Consider the following 6,368-nt stretch of genomic DNA (forward strand, 5'->3'; position numbering starts at 1 on the left):
AAAGTCCATGTTTGCGATAAAGGAAAAAATTGGAGTTCGCTTAAGCTTCGCCTTTAAGAGTGGAACACGATATATAGCACTCTATGATCCCTGACTGCTTCTCACACTTCCCGGCAACTGGAGCGTATGTAACCCTATTGTTTACAAGGAAACGCTCGCCGCGAGCGCTATGCACGAATGCTGGCTTTGTTGTAGAAACGCGGCCTCATGCGTGGGCCGCGAATTGGCGGAGGCGAGCGCCATCTGGAAGTATTGCAAGGAATCGGGCGCGCCGCTCCATGGCCCCCGAGACGCCCGCGCGCCGGCGCGCGCAAATGGCGGTAACCGTGGCTCGAAAATATCGGAAATGCTCGGGTTTTATTGAGGAACTGTTGGTGAAATCGATACGTATTCGATTGGCATTCATTTCGGTGCCCATACTATGTGTAGGAACCTGTACAGTAAATGGGGATCGCGCCACCCGTTCAAATCAGTGGAAGCAGACGCGAATGAACGAACGAGCGGCCACGTTTCCGGACGGTCATATTTTCAGCTCGTGTAGCTGACGAATGCCTTGACACGATCTGCAGGCGGAGCTTATATAAAGTGACGCTCGAGAGATATCGTGCTGTATGTATGCAGTGGTCATCACTCTGTATGTATGTTCCCCGCCTCGGTCACATTTTATTCGCTTGGAACCAGCAAAAGCTCACGCGAAAGCGTCGACTTGAACATTCGCACTGCTCTAGGCACGTTTAACAGCTAGCACTCGCACGACTACAGCTGTGAAGCTGCATCCATCCTGAAAACTTTTCGCTGGAGTTGTTTGCTAAAAGCGCTTGATGGTTTGCGTCTCGCCGGTGTAATTTCTTGTTTTGGCTGCACAGCTTCGGGAGAACAATAACGATGTTTTTTATGCTAAAGAAAAGTTTCAGCAAAATGTAATGGTAGCAGGCTTTCCCATCAGATTGGCGGCTTCTCTTTTGTGCTAATACACACTTAAGCTTGTTCCACGTGGGTTGTAGATATAAGCCGAAAAATGTTTTCAAATATATTCAACTGATCTAAATGCAACGGCATTCCGAATAAAATAGCACAATATATAGAAACAAGTACCAATTACCTTTACTAGCTCTATACTCTCATGAAATAGCCACTGTTATCTAGAACAGTGTCCCGCATACCTGTAACACTTATCCGGAGCGTCGTTTCACACTCCTTTTACCTATAACAACGTTGAAGTATGCGGGACATCGCACTGCATAATTAAAATAGGTTGGAAGTAAGCGGAAAATATTAGCGCAATTTTTCACTTTTAACTGGAACTTAAGCGCAGCGAGGCTATGAATATATGCGCCGTGCTGGTTGAGCGGCTACGACATTCTGATGCAGAGCGGAAAGGTCCCGGGTCCGATTACCGACTGCGTGGCCCGCATTGCGATGAGAGCCGAGTGAACGGCTGAGTGCTGTGATCTCGGTGAATGTTAAAAGATATCATCACAGTTCAAAATTATTCTACAGCCCCCGACTGCGATGCTCCCACAGCGCTAACTTACTTAGAGCGTAGAGACAAAAATAAAAGAAGAAAATATTTCGCACGATTCAGCTAATCAACCATTTAGCCACATTGTTACCCACCTTCTTAACTAACCCTGTTACGGTCAAGACGGCCTATGGTATCTGGAAACAAATATATATATAAATACTTATTTTCAGAGGTATCCTATTCGGGCACTTCGCCATACCTCTAGGAAACTGCTGGCGTACGTAATGATTGAGAACAGAACGATGATCAATACTTCACTGCGAGAAATGGGACTCAAACTTCGATGCATAATCCATCGCTGGATTTGTTATTCGATTTGTAAACATGCTTACAATTGAAAGAAAGAAAAGTTAATTAAGAAGCAGGCTGTTCAAGAAGGAGCAACTAGGAAAAGCACCAGTACGAGATAATCATCCTTAAAGCCAGCTTTCACAAATTTCAGAAATACATGCGGCACAGCGTGGATTCGACGAAGACCGTTACCAAGCGGTGTCTTTATTCATGCATTCGTTCGCATTCATAGCAAGGACGCCTATTGAAATACTTACTACACAAAAATTCTCAGTGCCCTTCTACTCTGTGAAGAAGGATGACCAGCGAAGCTGTGTATGTGGGCCCCTTAATGGCGAACTGAAAATACGCCGGGGATCGGCTCGGCATTGCACGATCTTCGGTATCGGCCCACGTATGGGGAGTGCTTAACGCCTGCTTCACCGCCGCCGCGGGTCGGAACGGCATTGCACTATCTTCGGGATCGATCCACGTATAGGAAGTTTCTTGCTTATAACGACATGAAAATTTCCTTGGACGGTAGAGGTATAACGCTTCGCTGTAAAACGGCTATGGAACACTGGCATATATATGAAGAGCATGTATGAATACCAGAGGGCCTAGATACGATAGCCCAGCTAGGGTCGCGTGATTGCATACTGGCGCTCGGAAGGAACGCTTCCTGTACCTTGCGGTTAGGCACCCGAGAACTATCGCGCAGGAAAGCGAGAACGCTGATGTGTTGTCCGTACCTCTCACTAGTGCAGTGATGCTGCCGACGTGCGTGAAGGAACGTCCTCGGGCTTGCTTGCTTGCTCGTCCGGCTCGAACAGACGCCGTTCTTCTTCCACAATCTCGTGACCTAAATGCGCGTGCTAACGCGCCCTTCTACTTCTTAGCGGCTACCGCATAGCACACAATAGGGTGCCGGTTTTCGGAGGTACAGATTATTCGTGCAGCGAGCAGGGAAAATTACATAAAAAAGAAACGATGGAGAATAAACGTAGTACTTCTTTGAATATTACGCGATCACATATGTATGTCGAAAGGGAGCTACTTCTGACGACTTGATCCATAACTCGGGGCTACATGGTGCAGCGGAACGCTGTTAAAAAAATCAGGCAAGCTCGAATTGGGTTCACGACGCGTTATTACAAAGGCGGATATAGCAGCAGAATCTGAATGGTGTTGCGAAAGTCAAAAGTACGTCGTGACAGAGTACTAATGCACTCATGACGAAATTTGTTGAAGCATAGGATCAGCGAGGAAACGAAATTTTGCCGTGGATAGAATAACCTTTTGGGAAGTGAAAATTGTAGGGTGTATCATCTCATACGGGACAGTCGCTGCGCCGCCGAACTTAAGGATCAGCGGCAAACATACGACATTGACTGTAAACAAAGAAAGAGAACGAACGAACGAACGAACAGAGTTGCAAGGTGGAAGAAGAAGCATGGCCGACGGGATCCGTTTGCAGACTGTGCGCACTAAAAGCTCGAGCCCCGAGAGTGTGCGATCAAGGCGGATGACCCAGAATGCCAAGCCATGCTGTTAGAGTGGGCTAAACGCGTCACGGCCGCATGGCCTCCATGCTAGTTCCTCTGCCAGAGTGTGATACTAATTTCGGCCTCCAATAAAGTTTACTTTTTTTCTTTCTGAAAAAATCGCGTATAGGAGCATTGCGTGCCAGAAAAACGTGATCGTTTAATGCGGGTACCTTCCTGCCCTCTACTTTCAACTATTTGCAAGCCGTTCGGAGATTAGCAGGATGCGTTATTGGGCAAGTTGGTTCATTGTATTTGCACCTGTCCCGTCTTCTTCCTTGTGAAACTTGCCAAGGTTGTACGTCTACAAATCGCATCCAATCTTTTCAAAGTTCGGAGATTGCTGAAGTCGTCTTTTGTCTTTGAGATCTACGGTTGAGTGGACGAAATGTATTATCCAAGAAATTGTCAAGTGGGAAACTTGACAAACTTGAAACAGTAAAAGAAAATAGAACACTGGAAGAGCCAGGCTACACCTGTCACTCTTTTGTCTGATTCGCACTTTTTTTTAGAGCGCAGCTCTGGTCCCGCATCGAACGTCGCCATGCCTCGTCGGCGTAACCTAGGGAACGTGGAGTGCAGCGGGAAATGAAAGAATGCGATAGCAAAGAGTGCGCGAGGAGGAAAGCGGAGGAGGAAACCTTGAAGCACCAACAGATGGCGCTCACATGCGCTCATCTGCGGTAGCGGCGGCGCCGGCCGTCCGGGGGAAAGAAAAAATATATCCAGAAAGCTCGCCTTCGCGCACAGCGTTCGCTGCAAGCGTTTCTCGGTAAAGATTACGGTTGCAAAAGCTGCCGTTGCCCTGATGCGGCAAGTGTGCGGCCGGTGTATATAAAGGGTTTTTTTTTTTTTTTTAACTGCAGCATATGTTTTAAAGATTGCCTATGGCAGATAGCACAATTCTAACCCTTGATGTAAATTACTCAATGAGGCGGCCATTGCTTGTACGAGAAGTCAGAATGTTCAATTGTATAAGTAAGATAATTACGTTAATTAACTTCCTAAGTAATTACTTTACGCCAGATATTTCAAGATACCAAATATAGCCGCCGAGTTCGCAAGGCGTATCCACTTGGAACGAATTCTCCGGACCGCACCAGTTCCGAAATATTAATTTTCAAAGTGTCTGATGAAATGCATTGGCGTTCTAATTACTTTAAGAAACTGCTGTTCTATGCATTGAAGCATCAAAGTTAATTACTCAAGGCGTAACCGCGTTGACTAATCAATTGAAGATTTTGATTTCTCGTAGAAGTAATGATTGCCTCATCGAGTAATCGAGATCAAGGGTTATCTGCCATAGGCAATCTTTAAAAAATTTGATGCAGCCAAAAAAAAAAAAAAAGAAGGCACCCTGTAGAGCGCCGCTCATCGTGGCTGTGCCATTTGGTGCGGTGAGTATTGCGATGCACCAATATATCGCGAAAAGAAAACACGTATAGAGCTGCGCTCAAATTTGGCATTAGGGAGTATCGTAATCGTCGGTGCATTTTAATATCTTCTATGTACTGTGGGTAATCTAGTAATCTGGGGTAAAATAAGGCAGCATATAATGCATGTTTAAGAGGTAGTTTTCTTTGGCATTTTTCTTGACTGACTGGTATAACAGCACGGCCTTCGTGGCTCGGATTGTGTCCGCGGATCAGCCCCTGAGGCCTAGGAAAAGGATATAGACTGTACTTATCCACGTTTATCGAATGAGTTATTTGTTGCTAACCACGCCGTGGTATGGCGTCGACAGTAATACAACGCAAGTTCAAAAATCACCAGGTCGCTCGCTCTTGTGGCACTGAGTTTGCCCGATTGTAAAGAGGAATGATTGAATGAATAGAATTTATTGACAGGAAAGACAGAGAGGTCGACCTGAGCTAGTGCGCTCTAGTCTGCTACTCTGCACTGGGGAAGAGGGAAGGGGAGTGAAAGTATTGGGATGGATGATGATGATAAGAGAAGTGGTGAGTGCTTATGTACATGTGACAGTTGTCTCGCTAGAGCCGCTCGTCGAGCTTGGTGTCCTGCAGAAACTTCAACAATACTTTTGTTGCACGCATTGAAATCGCAGTGTCAGGCCATGGGCCGAGGATAGCTTCCTCCTCCGAAAGTAGTTGTCTGCCAACGCTGGCTAGGAAACTGTCTAACGTCCTTCGCTCCAGCATATATGCTGGGCAGTCGCACAGTATGTGTTGCAGTGTTTCGGGCATCTGGCAGTGTTCACAATCAGGGCTGTTCGATTGGCCGATGAGGTGTGCGTTGCGACGGGTGAAAGCAACGCCGAGCCGAATCCTGTGTAGCAATGATCTTTTGCTCCGTGTAAGCTTCGGGGGCAAACAGAATTTACCGTCTGGGTCAATCATATGTAGACGTCTGTGAATGTTGTCATAGTGGGCTCTCTAAGCCTTTGTAAGGTGCTGCATGAGTGCCTTGATCATGGAGTTGGTGTCAGGTCGCGAGTAGGCAATCCGTACTTCATCAGAGGAAGAGGAGGCTGATCTTGCCTCACTGTCAGCGAGTTCATTGCCAAAAACACCACAATGGCTAGGCACCCATTGAAAGGTGATCACGTGACCACTTAACTCGGCACTGTGATGAAGTTCGACGATTTCCAGCACGAGTAGATAGTATGGTCCTTTCTTTAAAAAGTATTTTAGCACCTGTAGCGCTGATTTGGCATCGCACAATATCGTCCATTTATGGGGTGGGGTGTCTGCGTTCTCATAAAACGGACAGCCTCCCGTATTCCCGCAAGTTCCGCAGCCGCAGATGTCGATTTGTGGTATAATCGAAATCGTCGAGTAATTCCAAGTTGTGGGATGACAAATGCGGTCGTTGTGGCAGATGGCGTGACCGAACCATCGTTATATACTTGTACAGTCCCACTATATAATGTAAATATATGGGACAGGGTGAGCTGCTTCAAGCCAATGGAGGAAACGTGAGATTTCTTCATAATTCCGGGTATCTGAAGCCTCACTAGTGGTCTTGGCAATGTCCATGGAGGTGTCGCGGGGATGTCGGTGGCCTGGAAT

This window comes from Dermacentor andersoni, chromosome 6 (genome assembly GCF_023375885.2).
Source record: "Dermacentor andersoni chromosome 6, qqDerAnde1_hic_scaffold, whole genome shotgun sequence".
Classification (NCBI taxonomy): Eukaryota; Metazoa; Arthropoda; class Arachnida; order Ixodida; family Ixodidae; genus Dermacentor; species Dermacentor andersoni.